The 18,305-nt window shown below is 40.4% G+C and overlaps 1 protein-coding gene across 1 annotated transcript in view; it reads left to right on the forward strand.

The window, feature by feature from the left end:
• The first annotated feature begins 5,613 nt into the window (after positions 1-5,613).
• Positions 5,614-18,305, forward strand: part of LOC143021452 (uncharacterized) — a 224,959-nt gene continuing 212,267 nt past the window's right edge. The window contains exon 1 of the mRNA XM_076178942.1: positions 5,614-6,236. The gene's annotated coding sequence lies outside the window, so the exon portion shown is untranslated. The remainder of the gene's footprint in view (positions 6,237-18,305) is intronic.

The following is an 18,305-nucleotide window of genomic DNA, read 5'->3' on the forward strand; positions in this document are numbered from 1 at the left end:
CGTCAATGGTGGTGCCTCTCAAGTAAAGTTGCCTCTCAGGAGGCAAGTGAGGAAGTTCTGTCCATCCTACAAATAAATGATTAATAAATAAAATAAATAAACAAATAATAGATGAATAAATTAATATATAAAATGTAAATAAGTAAAAAATAGATAAAGAATAAATTCACAAACAAGTGAGGAGGCTCTGCCCATCCTACCAATAAATAATTAATAACATAAATAAACAAATAATAGATAAATAAATGAATAGATAAAAAGTAAATAAGTAAAAGATAAAGAATAAATTCACAAACAGAAAATAAATAAATAAATAAATAGATAAAAGTAAATATATGAATAAACAAATTTCTAGACATAAAATGAAAATGAATTTTTTTTTCGATGTTTGTAAGTCCCCCAACCCCTCCTCATCCACTCCCTCCAGATGGCTCAATCGAGTCTTGAAGTATTTCCAATATTGTACAATATTTATGGGCAATGTCAGGGATAACACTGATGATGTATGTGAAACGGGGCGATGGAACGGAGTCAATATATTGTAAATAATATTGATGGATTTAGAGAAAGCGTAGAGAAGGATTCTGTCGGAGAGTGCGAGAGACAATGCTCAAGGGGAGCATCCCAAACCCACGAATTTCGTGACGTGAGCGGAGCACGCTAACCACTGGACCACCACGAAAACAAATACCCATTCAATGCAATTTACTTTACGTATTTCATTCTGGCTGCCGCCAGGAGATTTTATTCAGCAGAGGGAGATGTCACCGTGGTATAAGAGAGTAAAATGAGTTTGTGTGAAATCAAACGTAGTAATAATGAGGACGAAATAAACTATCACACGTAAATTATTTACAAATATCTTCCTTTAACGAATAATTAATATATTTCAATATACAAGAGTTCCCACGTAAATATATTTAAAAAACAGAATTGTATCAATACAACAACAAGAGGTTTCTTGTATTCTTTTGATCCGGTGTGAAGCAGGTTCGGCTATGTGCAATTGTACAAGGACGCTGTACCAAGATTACCACTTAAACATAGTGGTTACCAAACAAACACTTACAAACGTACACAAACACACACGCACACATGCACACAGACACACACACACACACTTGAACGCTCCTCCGTGCACACGCGAATGTACACAAACAAAACTTGTATGATGAAAACATAGATTTGATGAAACATGTATGTATCAGGAACTTCAGTTGTACCCCTACGGACCAGAGTGACGCATCGCTCTTTTATAACTTGAGACCTATTTGTAAAAATATATATATATATATATATATATATATATATATATATATAAATATATGTATATATATATGTATATATATATATATATATGTATATATATATATAATAATAATAATAATAATAAAATAAACAAGATAAATAAATTAAATAAAAATATTAACAAAAATAATAATAATAATAGTAATAATAATAATAATAACAACAACAACAACTTGTACTGTCCCACCGTTCCTTTGCTACTTCTACGACTCCTCTTCGGTGCATTATTGTCCCCATGGACAGAAGCGCTGGTTATTGCTGACAAAATATCAAAATACACTTGAATATACACACGTTACTCTTCTCCTTAAATACTCATGTATATATATATATATATATATATTATATATATATATATATATATATATATATATATATATATACATAATATATTACACATTTAAAAACCTTTGAGGACCATGTGCAATAAATTTTTTTTTTTTTTCATGCTGAAGGAAGACGACTTTATTCAGAGCACCGACGCCACATTTAGCAGATTTTTTCTGGTTAACACCAGACGATTCTATGCAGCTTTGGACAAGGAGTTCGTGCTGAAAGGATTCTCTCGCTGCCCCATACATAACACAAAGTCTGTATTATGGAGAATATGTGAATGATGTCACAAACGATCGTTAGAGAAAGCCCTTTTGAATCGGATGGGGCGGGCAATTAACTGAGGAGGCGCATGTGCAAAGAGAGAGAGAGAGAGAGAGAGAGAGAGAGAGAGAGAGAGAGAGAGAGAGAGAGAGAGAGAGAGAGAGAGAGAGAGCGCTTGCGGGGGGGGGGTGCGCAGTGATGCTTGCGCAGTCAAGCGAATTACTGTGCCGGCGCCAGTGTGGTGCGCAGACTCTCCTGCTGGTGTCTTCTTCTCCAGGTTGCTCTTGGACCTCTCCAGTGATGACTTCTAGTCCCGGACAACGACCTTATGCGAGTAACCTAAAGTCGCCTGTTGATGCATGAGCACCTGTCACCTCTCAATATACAAATAATAAAATTTTGCTTTAAAAAATCAAACTGTATTCATTTAATTGCCTCATCTGTATTTTTTTTCATTCATTACCAATGCGGTTGGCGAGATGGTAATTACCTAGGTCCTACGCTCTGACAACTCGAGGTAATTATTTCTTGTCCAGTTTGAATTTGATTATGAAAATATTCTCAGTTTTGATGTTAACAATTCTTTTTTAAAATATCAAAAGGATTATGTTATGTCCCTTCAGAGTATCCCTCTTATGAGAAAGAATAATTTCAAGTGTCTTAAGCGGTTTTCGTATGATTTGTTCCTTATGAATATTGATTGCTCGCCACTTAGTCTGGGGGTAAAGGCATCAGTGGCTCTCCACATGGGGTCCCCCAAGAGAGCTATGATAAGAATTTAGGGGGGTAGGGCATGGCTTGTTACAAATTATACATTTCTATATAATGTGGTCTAGTGATGTAAGTTGAGGATATCACAAAAAATTATCAAATATAAGAAATTATGATTATCAACTCTGTAATAAAGTAATGGGCTTCTCTTCATCAAAATTTTATTATCATTATATATATATATATATATATATTTATATATATATATATAGATATATAAATTACTTTTTTTTATATATATATATATATATATATATATATATATATATATATATATATATACACATTACATTTTTGGGGTGGGGTGGAATTTGGGAGAAAAATGAAGGGAAGTCACACGAATGATTGATTGATTGATTGATTGATTTATGAAATTTTTGGCTTGAAGGCCAGGCGTCGGAGCCAGTAGGCCATTCAGCGCAAGTCACACGAATGTTGAAAATTCATGAAGAAGTGATTGGAGTGAAAAATGTTGAGAACCCCTGGCCCAAATATATCAAACTAAACTGGTACAAGGCTGAGGAAGGGTTGAGAATCGCTGAACTGAGGCCATACGATTTCATTCAGGACAGGAGTGACCTCCAGCATGTACGGTGCACATAATCATCATAGGATACGGCACCGAGCTGTGACGGAGTCGACCGCCGTCTGAGGGAAGGGAGGGGGGGGGGTTCCGGCAGGAAGACGCGTCGCCGACGCCGCCGCCGTCGTCGGCCGTGAGAACTCGCCTCTCGCGTCTCCCGGATGAGTGAGTTCACTCACGACATCAGGAAGAACAACACAGCATCAGGCAATTCATCTCATTTTTTTTTTTTTTGTGTGTGTGTGTTTGTCATGCCTGCTTTCAGTCGATTTTGTTTCACAAAATTACATGGATGGATGTTTCTTCAATAACCATTTAATTATATCTTCAATTTTTTTTTTATTCATTTTGGGTGACGCAAGGTGACTATCTTTTTAACTAAGGTATAACACGTATATATTAATCTATATTAATCGACCTACAGCTTTCATTCACATATTTGTCTGGTGATTTCATTCAACAAAAAGAAACCTCCCATAAGTTAACAGATCGGCACCCCATCAAGAAAATATTTATTTAAAATAATAATAATAATACCAAAATCAACCTGGGCCTTCATTCCCTCCTCTGATAATTCATTCAAGAAAACACGTCAGGTAATTAGAAAATAAAATACAATAAAATGCAATAGAATAAAATAAAAAATAGATCAAGTTACCTTGGAAATAAAATTACATAAATGAATAAATATATAACATCAACGTTTCGATCTATCTCTGGTCATATTCAGGAATTCACTACATACACAGAGAGAGACAGCAAGAGAGAAAGAGAGAGAGAGAGAGAGAGAGAGAGAGAGAGAGAGAGAGAGAGAGAGAGAGAGAGAGAGAGAGAGAGGGAGGGGTGGGGGGTGGTGGGAGGGTCACTGTACAAAGACCAAAAGAAGCCGGTAACCACATCATCTCCGCCTCGTTGTGAGCAAGATGATGATGACGATGAGAGGAGGAAGAGGAGCCGCACGGTTGCACTTCTCGCTCGCTTGCACTCCTCTCTCGCTCGCTTTGGTTGTCTGTCCTTCCCCGTGAGTTTGTTTACATCCGCGGAGACGCCTTTGGCCGCACGATAAGAAGGCCTTCCGTGACATCATCACCACGAAATGCCAAGGGCCAACAACAGAGGGACATGCAAGAGCCTACACTTTCTTCCTCACGCATGCTTACACACACGCATGCATATATACATATATGTACAAACACACAAATGCACACATACGCACACACGAACACAAAATCACAAACTCGAACGCCAGCGCACACACACATTGACACAAACACACACGCACATGAAAACATGCACGCACACACACACACACACACGTACGTGTATTATTCAGGCACGCACAGGCTCGGAGACGCACAAGCAGTCCTGACCACAAAGCAGACTCGATCCAGGCGGCTGCACAACATGACGTGACAGACCGAGGGGAGGGGAAATGGGATCAGCCATGTGCACCTTCTTGTGTGTGTGTGTGTGTGTGTGTGTGTGTGTGTGTGTGTGTGTGTGTGTGTGTGTGTGTGTGTGTGTATGTGTGTGTGTATTATTAACAATGGTCTTGGATCATGTGCTGGGCTTGCGATCGATAACTATTACCCTCATGGATGAGAGCTCAGAGTTTATGTAGTGTGTGTGTGTGTGTACGTGTGTATGTATGTATGTGAGTGTGTGTGTGTATGTGCGTGTATGTGTGTGTGTATTATTAACAATAGTCTTGGATCACGTGCTGGGCTTGCGATCGATAACTATTACCCTCATGGATGAGAGCTCAGAGTTTATGTCGTGTATTGTGTGTGTATGTGTGTATGTGTTGCATGCACGTTCAAGATAAGTTTCATTCCCATGCCCAAGCCCCGTTAATCCAGCTTTACTTACATCCACGTTGTGAAAACTATCCTTGTAATCCATTTTTTTTTTATTAAACTGTTCCCCTCTCTTATCGTCGTCTTACAGCACCTCACAACAATATAACAAACAAATTAATTAATTGATAAACGAATAAGTAAATGAATAAATGAATAAATAACTAAATAAATCAGGTTATGGCACCATTTTCGTCATAACTGGAATCGAGGAGATGGAGGAGATGAAGGAGAAGGTGGATGAAGGGAATAGAGGAAGAGGACTGAAGAGAAAGAATGAGTGAAGAAAAAGAGGAGGAAGTGGAGGTCAAAGGGTAAGGAGGAAGAGAAAGAAAGGGAGAAGGAGGAATAGGAGAAGGAAGAGGATAAAGAGGAGAAAAGGGGAGGGGGCACAGAAGGAGATGGAGCAGCAGATAGGAGGAGAAGGGGTTGGTAAGGTGGGGAGAATGGAAGGAAGGAGGAAAAGACTATTGAGAGGTAGGCGAAGAGAGGAGTTGTTGTTGTTGTTGTCGTTCCCTAGACTGTCTGTCCGAGCAGTCCCGTCTCCCCAAGGAATGCCATAGCCGAAACTGGGTTTTCCCACAAATCCTTTATAGAGCGTATGTTGTGTTGTTTGCGTGCATGATTGTGTATAATGCAGTCTTCCATTATGTGTTGTATGGTATGGGGTGAAGTGTTACATCCTGGGCAGCTGTTCACAACGCGGTCATCCAGCCTCTTCTGGTAGCTTAGAAGTGCTGGGTGGTGACCGCACCGCAGTCTGGCCAAGTGGACTCTGTCCTTTCGTGGGAGAGAGGATTCAGAAGGGTGGATATCAGGGGGTCTGGCATGCAGCAGTGTGTTGTCTTTCAGTGTGTTAATGGAGCGGTGAGTGATATGATTATGAATATGTTTCCGGAGGCTGGTATTTGGTGGTTGTGGAGGAAGAGAAGAGAGTATCTGTGCGTGATAAAGGTCTTTGGGTGTTGTTTTAATGTTTCTTGGTGTGTGTGGGTGTTCTGCTATGTAGTGTAGCGGGTGTGATGTGTTTGTGGTGGCTGCGGCAAGTGTTTGTGTGCCTCTCATGTCGAGGTGGTCCTTGACTTTGAGGACTTTTGTTTCATGGTGTAAATGGTCTGTAGGTGTTGTATTTGTGCAGCCTGTAATTGTTTTTAGGGCTTTGTTTTGTATGATTTGAAGGGTGTTGTGGTGTGTCTCACTGAGATTAAGAGCCCATGCAGGACTCGCATAATTCAACACTGAGCGTATGCATTGTTTGTATATTGTTATATTAGTTTCTTTGTTTTGTCCAAATGTTGTTCCAGTGATTGACTTAAGTGCGTTAAGTCTGGGTGTGCATTTGTTTTTTTATGTTTGTGATGTGTTGTTTGAAAGACAGGTGGCACCGAAGAGAGGAATAGGTGAAGTAGGAGGAGGAGAAGGAGAAAGAGGAAGAGGAGGAGGAGGAGGAGGAGGGGATAAGGTGTAGGAGTAAGATGAGATGAAGGTGGAAATAGAAAATGAAGGTAAAAGGAAGAAGAAAGGGGTGGAAGAGAAGTTAGAGGTGGAGGAGGTGATATGGGAGGATGAGAAGGCGAAGGAGGAGAAGGGGAAGGAGAGGGAGGAATAAGAGGAGAAGATGGGAGAAAAGGAGAAGAAGGAAGAGGAGGAGTACAAGGAGGAGGAGAAGGAGGAGGTGGAGGAAGAGGAGTAATAGTACAAGGAAGAGAGGGAGGAGTAAGAGGAGAAGATGGGAGAGAAGGAGAAGAAGGAAGAGGAGGAGTACAAGGAGGAGGTGGAGGAAGAGGAGTAAGAGTACAAGGAAGAGAGGGAGGAGTAAGAGGAGAAGATGGGAGAGAAGAAGAAGAAGGAAGAGGAGGAGTACAAGGAGGAGAAGGAGGAGGAGGAGGAAGAGTACAAGGAAGAGAAGGAGGAGCTGTGGGTATGACTGAGGATATGATGAAAATCTCTCTCTCTCTCTCTCTCTCTCTTTCGGGAATCTTATACTTTGAAATATGTTGTAAACTTTGGCCATCAAATGTTAATTGTTAGTCTTTATTATTCATTTTTACGCTCCTCTGTTATGTCAGCGCCATGTCCTTCCTGTTCTGTCCTAGAACAAGTCATAAGTTATTTATAATTTTCTGCTATTGTTCTTATGTGTTGGAGCATTTCCCAACTTTATTCTGGCTAACATCAAACAACTCCCCTCAGGAGCGTCGTCTCTGGGAGAGAGAGAGATGGAAAGAGAGAGGTGGGAGAGAGAGAGGGAGGAGAGAGAGAGAGAATGAGTGAAAGAGACAGAGAGAGAGAGAGAGAGAGAAGGGGAGAGGAAGGGAGGAAGTGAGAGAGAGAGAGAGAGAGAGAGAGAGAGAGAGAGAGAGAGAGGAGGGAGGAAGTGAGAGAGAGAGAGAGAGAGAGAGAGAGAGAGAGAGAGAGAGTGAGAAGGGGGAGAGGGAGGGAGGAAGTGAGAGAGAGAGAGAGAGAGAAGGGGGAGAGGGAGGGAAGAGAGAGAGAGAGAGAGAGAGAGAGAGAGAGAGAGAGAGAGAGAGAGAGAGAGAGTAGGGTACCCGAAAGATGATCCTCACCACCACCTGTTGCTGGGCCGTCTGTCCGCACACCCCGTCTCTCACTCCACAGCTGGAAACAGACAGGTGGCGATGACAGTAGCCAGACAGTGACGTCATTTGGCGGCAGCGAGTAGGTGGTGACGTCACACGTTACATCTGTCAGTCGTGGCGTCAGTCACTTTTCAGCTATCTGACAGGTCAGGGTCGGTGCTCCATTCATACGCGCGGCTGATATCTGAGTCCGGCGTCGTGCGGCCGAGGCCCTATGGGCGGTCGACAGAGCGAGCGCCCTTGGAGCAGCGAGCAACGTATAATGGGTGACAGCTACACTACAGACCGTAGGTCTACGCAACCCTGATGTCGTAATGGGAAGTTCGAAGCCGAAAAACCAGTGCTTCTATCCTTGGAGACAACATTGCCCCCGAAATGGTGGAGCCACAGATAATTTTTATTTATTTATTACAAGTGGACGTTATTCTCCAACTATAAAATAAATTTAGGTGACTCTGCTCCATAGGGATGTCACTGGAGTCCTTAATATATTGCCGACATAAAATTACTTAATCAATATCCCCATCACGGTTAATGAGTGAAAGAAAATGTAATTAGAATAACGACGTAGTTGCCAATAAGCAAATAAAGAAAACATCTCACTCTAATTTCGACACACCAAAGAAAGTTACCAACAAGTTAATAAACATGTCATTATCATATGTACTTCACTGTAATAGATATTTATCTAATATTCATTCGACGAGGGAAAAACCACCAAGTACACGAGAATACTTAACTTATGTTTTTATTTTATTTTATTTCATTTTATTATTTTTTTTAGTTTATCACAGAACTTCACTCAGCGACTGCAAATGTGCGAGAGTAGGTAACATCGAAGTTTTAATGATACATTGATTTATTGAGAATTTCCACTCAAATCCGCCCCTCCCTCCAACTCACAAGGGAAATGAAAGCCTCTTTACCCTTTAAACAGGGAGGGGGGAGGGGAGTTTCTAAGGGGAGCTAAGGTAACCCCCCCCCACTCACACTCTTTGATTAAAACTTTTTTTTTCACAATTTGTACGAGGACATACGTCTTTATTATTTGTTGTTGACGGCAAGTGACTTTTACTAAGCTTAGAACGAAGAGAGGTACTCCCGTGAAAAGGGGCCCGACATCTCTCGATCTATATTTTCTTATATTCTGATGTCGAAACAGCATGACTATTCTATTCAGTACAAGGGCCAGTTCCTACATGAAAAAACAACGTCTCAGCCTGAATGAAGCTTTCCAAGTCATCCCCGTGTCTTGCAGAACGAGGGCGGCAAACACACTGATTGACTGATTTCAGTAGAGTGATGTTACAGCCAAATAATGATCGTCGGGGGAAGGTCAACTTAACTATAGATGACTGAGGAGCTGGAAATGCTCCTTTGAATATACAGTATTAAGAAGCACATACAAATAAAATAAAAAATACACATTATATATACATACATACATACATGCACATACACACACACACACACACACACACACACACACACACACACACATATATATATACATATATGTGTGTGTGTGTGTACATATATATACACATATATATATCTATATACATATTATATACACATATATTCATATACATACACACACACACACACACATATATATATATATATATATGTATATATATATATATATATATATATATATATATATCTATATATTCTTACACACACACACAAATATATATATATATATATATAAATATATATATATATATATACATATATATATATATAAATATATATATATATATATATATATATATATATAATATATATACAAATACACAGATGAATAAATGCATGAAATATTCCACACCTTTGACGGGCAGGTTCTTAAGCCTAACTCCTCCCTTGAGGAACGTTCTTCTCTCCTCCACACCTCCCCTTTTCCTCCCTTCTCCTCCTCCTCACCCAGGCTCCCCCACGGTGCCACAGCACACTTGGAGAGGCGCCCCATTTCCACAAGACATTCCCACCGAGGGATGAAAAGGCGTAAGACCTTTTAGAGGGGCTCTGGAATTACAGAAGCGGGAGACAGAAAACTCTGAGTGGATCAATAGACTGTGTGGAAGATAAGAAGACCAAAGGAACAGAAGAACATAAAAATGGAGGAGACTGCATGAGACCATAAGGCCTACACTCGGCAGTTCTAGGTCCGTTACCACCTGTCATCCCCATCCATAAAGTTATCTAATCTTCTCTTCAAATAACCAATGGATTCAACGCTCACTACATGGGTCTATTCCATTCGTTTGCTTTGCTTTGGGCGGTCCGTCGGTGATGGACGACGACAGTGCTCCGGTGAGGTGAGATGGTTTGAGTGAAGCTGGGTGGTGATGATGAAGTCTTTGTCGCTGATGTAAACGAAGGTGACTGTGGAGCCCAATTCTTGATCCATATATCCTCCCACACTCCGGAGAATGATAAATTAATTAAAATAAATCGATTGTGTCCTCCGGAGTGAAAGGATCACACGAGAAGACAACCGTCTTTGTCCTCTTTTATCTCCCGCTCAGAATAAAACAAATACGCGTGAGAGAGAGAGAGAGAGAGAGAGAGAGAGAGAGAAATGGAGGGAGAGAGAAAAAGAGATAGAGGAAGGGAGACAGGAGAAAAAGAGAGGGAGAGAGAAAGAGAGAGAGAAAGGGAAGAGAGAAGGAGAGGGAGAGGGTGGGAGAGAGAGAAAGGGAGAGAAAGAGAGAACCAACTAAGTTTCGAAACAAAATTTTCGGGTAACTTTCAAGAAAAATTCTAAAAGATCTTCATAAAAAAAAAAAAAATCGACCTCTTGTAAAGAATCGACGGAAACCGACGGTCTCCGACAGATTCCGACAGACTTCAAAGACTCCAAGAACTAAGACAGACTTTGGCAGACAGACACGATACTGAGTCGGATTCCGGAAGACTTCGACGGATTCTGACAGACTCTATTGGACACTCCGGCAGAAACACGTGAAGTTTGAGAAACAGGAGATAAAAAGAGAAGTTAATTATAAAAAAAAATTACAAACATACATACATACACCTGTTTGAACACGTTTCCATGACTGTTTCTGTTTTCTCTTCGTAATCTGATAAATAAAGTCTTCATTGTATGACGTCAAACCTGGGTCATGTAAGGTCTATGAAGTCACACTTGGTACATGTGATGCCATGACGTCACTGGCCGCGTTGGACCTCGATCGAATTTTGCAGACAACTCCTGGAGAGGTTCCAGAGGCAATGACCAGCGCTTCTATTGAGATCATCAGTAAACTCTAATGATGTATTATTTAGCCCATATTTCACCACTCAAAAAATAGTATATATACATATATGTTTATATATATATACATATATATATATATATATACATATATATATATATATATATATATATATATATATATATAAACAAATGAATGAATATATAAACAGAATGAAAATCCACTGATGATTTTTTGTTGTTGTTGCATGTAAGTGCAATCAAACAAACAAGACCAAAAACATAACCTTGTTTGAAATAATTACCAAAAAATAATTGCAAACTCTCAGACTTCCTATTTCTTATTGGGGTACCGTTTAGGGGATTGCATGACGCTACGAGGACGATGTCCAAGACATACTCCCCCTCAGAAGATCCCGCCCTTCTTCAGGTTCCTCCAGCAGTTTTCCGACCCCTTCTTCGGTCGCAGGGAAGGTCAAAGGCGCGATGAGCCAGAGGCTTTCAGCCAAAGAGCATCATGTACCCAGTCCTGGTGAAGAGGACTCCGAAGAGGTCGCCGCTAGCTCCGGAAGAAGACTGATAAAGGTTCTTGACTGTGTCATGGGAGACTTAAGATTTTTTTTTTTTTTTGAGGGGGGGGGTGTTTCACTCCTTAGATAAATTCAGTATTCTAATTCCCGCCATGTGATTTTATTACAAAACAAAGTCTGGTAAGCGGGTGTATGTCAAATTCTCTCACACACACAGTGGGTACCAGGCACCCATAGGACACAGCCACAATCACGTTCACCAAATTTATGGTTACTCGCTCCTTCCTCGCGGGAGGGAAGAAGGGAGGGAGGGGCTCCCGGGCTCCCGTAATGAGGGTTATGCTAATTCCCAGAAGCCCGTAAACCTTCTTTAGGAGTCCTCGAGGTCAGTCACCAAGGGAAAGACTCAGACCCTTCCTCACTCCAGCTTTCCAACGAACGCGCACACGGACGCGCACGCACGCACGCACACACACACACACACACACACACATATATATGCAGAAGAAATCACTTGAACGCGTGATTCTAGTATGCAGAAAAACCAATAGGAAAATAACGGAAATGAGACCGAGTGCTTTCGTCTATTCAGACATTTTCAAGGTCTCATTTCTGTTATTTTCCTAGTGGTTTTTCTGCACACACACACACACACACACACACACACACACACACACACAAATATATATATATATATATATATATATAAGTCTAAAATCTACATGGAACAACAAAGAACGAAGTAGATTTCATATTAGATGAAAGCAAGAGCGTTAGCAATGTTACGGTCATAAATAAAGTCAACATAGGTAGTGACCATAGAATGGTAGGTTGCACAGCTAAATTCAATTTCAGAGCCGAGAAAAATAAACTAGTCTTAAAAAAGAAAATCAGCATATCAAAGGTTAAGGATAATAATAAGAAATTTCAGTTAGAAAAAAAACAGATTCGAAGCTCTAAGAACTAACGAGGACACAGTCGAAGATATGAATTTGAATTTAGTGAATATCATTAGGGAATCGGCAGAGAAAGTAGGAAGTACAAAAAGTATTAGAGAAAACAAATATTCCAAAGCTACAAATGACCTAATTAAAAGAAGGAGGACAATGCAGATTAAAAGCAGGAGAGACGAAATAGAAAGAGTAGAACTAAACAAGCTTATCAACAAAAGGCAGAGATCAGAGAAAAGAAGGAAAAACATGGATGAAATAGAGGAAACTATTCGGAAAGGTAAAAGTATTAAAGGGACTGAGCGCAGACATGTTTTAGGAAGACAGCAAATGATATGTTTGAAAGATAGAAATGGAGAAATAATTAAATGCAGAGACAGAATGGTAAAAAGAGTTGAAGAATTTTACCAAGAGCTTTACTTGTCGAGGACCGTAGTTGAGTCAGTAAATTAATCTGTAGACGTTAGTAGTGTACCAGAGATTACAAAGGAAGAAGTAGAATTTCCTCTAAAAATGTGAAACGAGAAAAAGCACCTGGGGAAGATGCATATCGATAGATCTGTTGAAAGACGCAGGGAGAGAAGTTCATATTAAATTAGCTCAGTTGTACACCCAGTGCTTACGTCAAGAAAACGTTCCTGAATCGTGGTGCAATGCTATAGTGATTTTATTTCATAAAAAAAGGAGACCAGAAGGACCTCAGTAACTATCGACCGATTAGCTATCAAATGTATATATAAAGTATTCTCCAAGATCCTTACAAATAGACTGAGTCAAGTTTTAGATGGAAACCAACCAAGAGAACAAGCAGGTTTTAGGAGCGGATACTCGAATCTAGACCATTTGCAGACGATTAACCAACTAATCGAGAAAACGACAGAATACAATATACCTCTCTTTTTAGCTTTTGTAGATTGCGAGAAGGCCTTTGACTCGGTAGAACAAATAGCAACACTAAACTCGCTACGTAATCAGGGTACAAACGAACAGATCATAAGGGTTTTAGAAAATATTTATGAGAAAGATACCGCTATAATTCGACTACATAAAGATTCAGAAAAGATCAAGATCGAAAAAGGGGTACGGCAAGGCAATACCATTTCACCCAAATTACTTACAGCTTGCTTGGAAGATATTTTCAAAAGGTTGAGTTGGGAAGAGAAAGGTTTGAAGATTAATGGCGAATATTTGAACCACCTAAGATTTGCGGATGACATTATTCTTATTTCAGAAAGAGCAGAAGACTTGCAAGATATGCTGAGTGATCTGAACAAGGAAAGTCTCAAAGTAGGCTTAAAAATGAATAAGACCAAAACCAAAGTAATGTTCAACACGAAAGTTTAAAGTAGAGAGATCATAATCGATGGTGAGAGTCTTGAAGAAGTTGAAGAGTATAATTATTTAGGCCAGGCAGTGAAAGTGACAAAAGATCATGATAATGAAATAAAAAGTATTACAATTGGTTGGAAAGTGTTTGGTAAGTATAATAAAATCCTGAGAGGCTCTCTACCTTTATGTTTGAAACGTAAAGTTTACAATCAATGCATACTGCCAGCAATAATCTACGGGTGTGAGACTTGGAAACTGACGAAGGGAATGGAAACAAAGCTAAGGACTGCACAGAGGAGAATGGAGAGATCAATGATGGGAATAACGCTGAGAGACCAAAACAGAGTAAGTTGGGGGTGAGACAGCAGACTAGAATGAAAGATATTGTGGAGGCGGTGAAAGAGAGGAAGTGGAACTGGGCAGGTAAGTTAGTGCAAACGACTGATGAGCGATGGAGCAAGTGTGTTACTGAGTGGACGCCGCGAGACAGGAAGCGTGGAAGAGGGAGACCAGACAGGAGATGGAGAGACGAGATTGAGAAATTTGCAGGAGTGACGTGGCAGAGGTTGGCGCGGTCGTGTGAATCATGGAATGCTATGAAGGAGGCCTTTGTTCGGCAGTGGACTCAGGATGGCTGATTTGATTGATTTATATATATATATATATATATATATATATATATATATATATATATTTGTGTGCGTGTGTGTGTGTGTGTGTGTGTATGTATATGCAAAATTACCACAGGCGAAACTTAAAGATAGTATTTTCATGTATTATACGAGTATATTCAGGTGTAATACACGCAATTATGTTTTTCAAACTTCATTTTTCTTGGGTAATTTTGCATTAATATTTCATAACGGTTATGTGAAATTGTGTGCGCCCGCGCGCACACACACACACGATGCAAATTTTTTGAAAAATGCAATACTGTAGAAGATAGTGAGTTGCTACAGAGTGATCTCGATAAAGTATGGGAATGGAGTAGGAAGTTGGAGATGGAATTCAATATTAAGAAGTGTAGTATAATATAATTTGGAAAAAGAAAAAAAAAATAGTGGGATCATATAAATTGGGAGAGGAAGAATTAAAAAAAAAATAGAAAATGAGAAGGACCTGGGAGTCATTATTATGAATAATATGTCCCCTGAGATACTTACAATTTTTTTTTTTTTAGAAACTTATAATTTAATAAGAACAATCAAAGTGGCATTTACATACCTGGACGAAGAAATGGTGAAGAAAACACTGGTCACTTTGATAAGACCAAGATTGGAGTATTCAGCGACGACGTGGTCACCAAGTACAAAAAAAATGTATAACAAAACTTGAAAGAATACAAAAAACAATTACGAAATTGGCACTAACATTCTCAGAACTATCATATGAAGAGAGACTTGCAAAACTTGAGCTGCAGACATTAGAGCAAAGAAGAGAGAGAGAGGAGATTTGATAACTATTTATAGAATCATGAAAGGCATAGAAACTATTGATAGAGAGGATCTAATAAAATGGGATAGTAGAAATACAAGAGGACACGGAAAGAAAATCAAGAAAGACAGTTATAGAAGAGACCTAAAAAAGAACAGCTTTCCCCACAGGGTAATAGACTTTGGAACAAGTTAGACGAGAATGTGGTGTGTGCAGGAACGATACACGAATTTAAAAACCAGTCTAGATAAAACGAGATATGAAGACGGGACACCACGAGCACAGCTCCCCTACCCGTAAAATACAGCTAGGTATAACTAGGTAAATACATACATATATATATATATATATATATATATATATATATATATATATATATATACATATATATATACATATATATGTATATATATACACACACACAACCTATATTTTCCACATCTATCATTCATCTAATTAAATTGACCTGACGATAGCTAGTTGAACGAAACCTGACAACAACAAAAATATATATATGAATAAAAATAGAGCCTCCCTCCGCTGTAAGAATCATTCAGGCGGGTGGTTTCCATTTACGTAGTGGTCCAACCTATGCCTTTTCATGCAGACGAAAGAAGAGACGAAAGGAAATGCCTTTCCTGAAGGGGAGAGGCGCAGCCTCTGACGAACACAGAAAAAGATTCTTGCCGGAGGGCCGGGCGAGGTCAAGACGAGGTCAAGTTCCAGAAGAAGAAGAAGAAGAAGAGGAAGATCGGCTGATGCGTTGGAGGAGGAGGAGGAGGGGGAGGACAGACAATCCGGAGTGGGTGACCTCGTCTCTCCCTCTCTCTCTTTTCAGATTTAGAAGAACAGCTAAATACCAGAGAGGAGGTAAGTGAATATAGAGGATAAGGTGGAGGTGGAATAGGAGGAGGAGGAGGAGGAGGGGAGAGGGAGGAGAAGAAGGTGGAGAAAGAGGTGGCAGAAGAGGAGAGAAAATAGACGGCGGAAAAGAAGAACGAGTAGTAGGAAGAAGAGAACGAAAAGATATGGAAGAGGAGGAGAATGAAAGGATGAGAAGGAGAAGAAGCATTTAATAACACACACACCCTAACATATACACACAAACATGCCTATCTACACATATACATTCAAATACAAATGCGCCAACACTAAATCCCCGTGCATAAATCGCAAATACATACAATCACACCAATGTATGTTGCTAGTGTATTCGGAACAACCCATGTTGCCAGTACAAATTCCCGGGTTCGAGTCTCGGGCAAGATGTCCACGCTGCACTTTTGTCATCCCCTCGCGTCTCGTGGTCGCTTACAGTTACAGCGGACACTTCAAAGTGACCCATGACAGAACAATGTACACGTATCTTTTGTTGATGAATATTAAATATACTTTCAATACACCAGTTCTCCTTTTATACAAATATGTTTTACAAAATGGTATCAATGTCTTAAACAACAAAATGCACATTTTCATTTGAGCGCGCGCGCGTGTATGAAAGTGATTCACATTCACGGGCTTGGATTATGTGTCGGACTCGCGATCGACAACTTTTACCCTCCCGGACGAGAGCGCGGAGTTCATATATGGCCCGAACTATGAGTAATGTTGTGACCTTACACAAGTGTGTGTGTGTGTTGTGATTCACATTCACTATGGTCTTGTATCACGTGTTGGACTCGTGATGGATAACTATTACTCTTTCGGATGAGAACTCAGAGCTCATATATGGCCCGATCTATGGGTAATGATGTGAATTTACACAAGTGTGTGTATGTGCGGGTGTGTGCGCGCCCGCACGCGTGCGTAAATGAGCACATTTCATTTACACATACAAAACGAAACACATGCTGAAATTGACATCCACACATACGCAAACAATCCTAATCACACTTAACTGCAAATCACCCGTCGTCAATCAAAACGTTCTTGAAGCACCCATACATAGGGGTGACATTTGCGGTCGCGGAAACTTGAGGCACACAAAGGGATTTGATTACATTTCCTCCGGGTGCCACAATGGCACTCAGCGGCGTTACCTGTAACGATAAGTTGGCGCTGCCGGACGCAAGAGGCACACATAAGCCTAAACGCAAAATGAGGCGCAGGCGACACAGGGGACGCAGGCGACGCAGCACAGGGCAAAGGTAGACTTCCTGTTGGTGAGTTGAAGTGCAGTTTGAACTTCTCCTTTCCCTTAATGTGCTGAAACATTTCAAGTGAGAGATATACTGAAACTGTACTTCAGTTCAGCAGCAGACAGTCTGCCTTTGCTCTGTGCTGCGTCGCATATCTCGCCTGCGTCTCAGTTTGCGATTAGGTTAATGGTGCAATGTACCACTCCGGACACCCAATCCTGACCCATAACATAAATCTAAAAAGATATACGTTTCTGTGTTGTTGTACTAGTGTACAAAAATCACCTTAATTACAAACAAAATTAGTGGTTGTGCACATAATTACATTACCCAACAACAAGAACAAAGGATTACAAAGGCGGAGCATACCGACAGGAGACCTGGCTCTGGGCTGAATAAAATCACTTTGTGTCACGTACAACACTGGTGTGTCACAGCATCTCGAGAGGCTGACGGCGACAGACGTAATATAAAAAAATATATTTATATATTTTTCCTTTTCGAGGGCGTCCACGTCCTCGAACCTGTGACATATCTTCTTTATTATGGTCTGAGAGACGCCAGACGATTTTATTCACCTTATGGAGATTCACGGGTCTTGAAGCATTGAGATCACGTTTCTCGGTTGGAGAAGAAGGGCGTGAGCATGGAGGAGGCAAAACGACAGACAGCGAATCGGACGAAGAAGATGACATAGGAAAGGAAGGGAAGGGCAGAAGGGAATAAAAGGAAACAAATCAAGGGAAAAAGAGGAAACGAGTAATGTGTGTATGTGGGTGGAGGGGAGGGTGTATATACATAGTAGCCGACAGTTCACAAGGGCTTCTATCCCGGTGTGCAATATCGCGCCGCAAACAGAAAACGTAAATGAAGGACACTGAGGCGGAGGTCGCTAGATCCAATTGCTGTCTCGTTTCAGCAGTCTCCCCCGTGTCTATGGGAGGAAGGCGAGGAAGGGAAGGAGGGAAGGAGGGAAGGAGGGAAAGAGG

Source organism: Oratosquilla oratoria, chromosome 42, assembly GCF_046742065.1.
Source record: "Oratosquilla oratoria isolate Oo_2021 chromosome 42, ASM4674206v1, whole genome shotgun sequence".
Classification (NCBI taxonomy): domain Eukaryota; kingdom Metazoa; phylum Arthropoda; class Malacostraca; order Stomatopoda; family Squillidae; genus Oratosquilla; species Oratosquilla oratoria.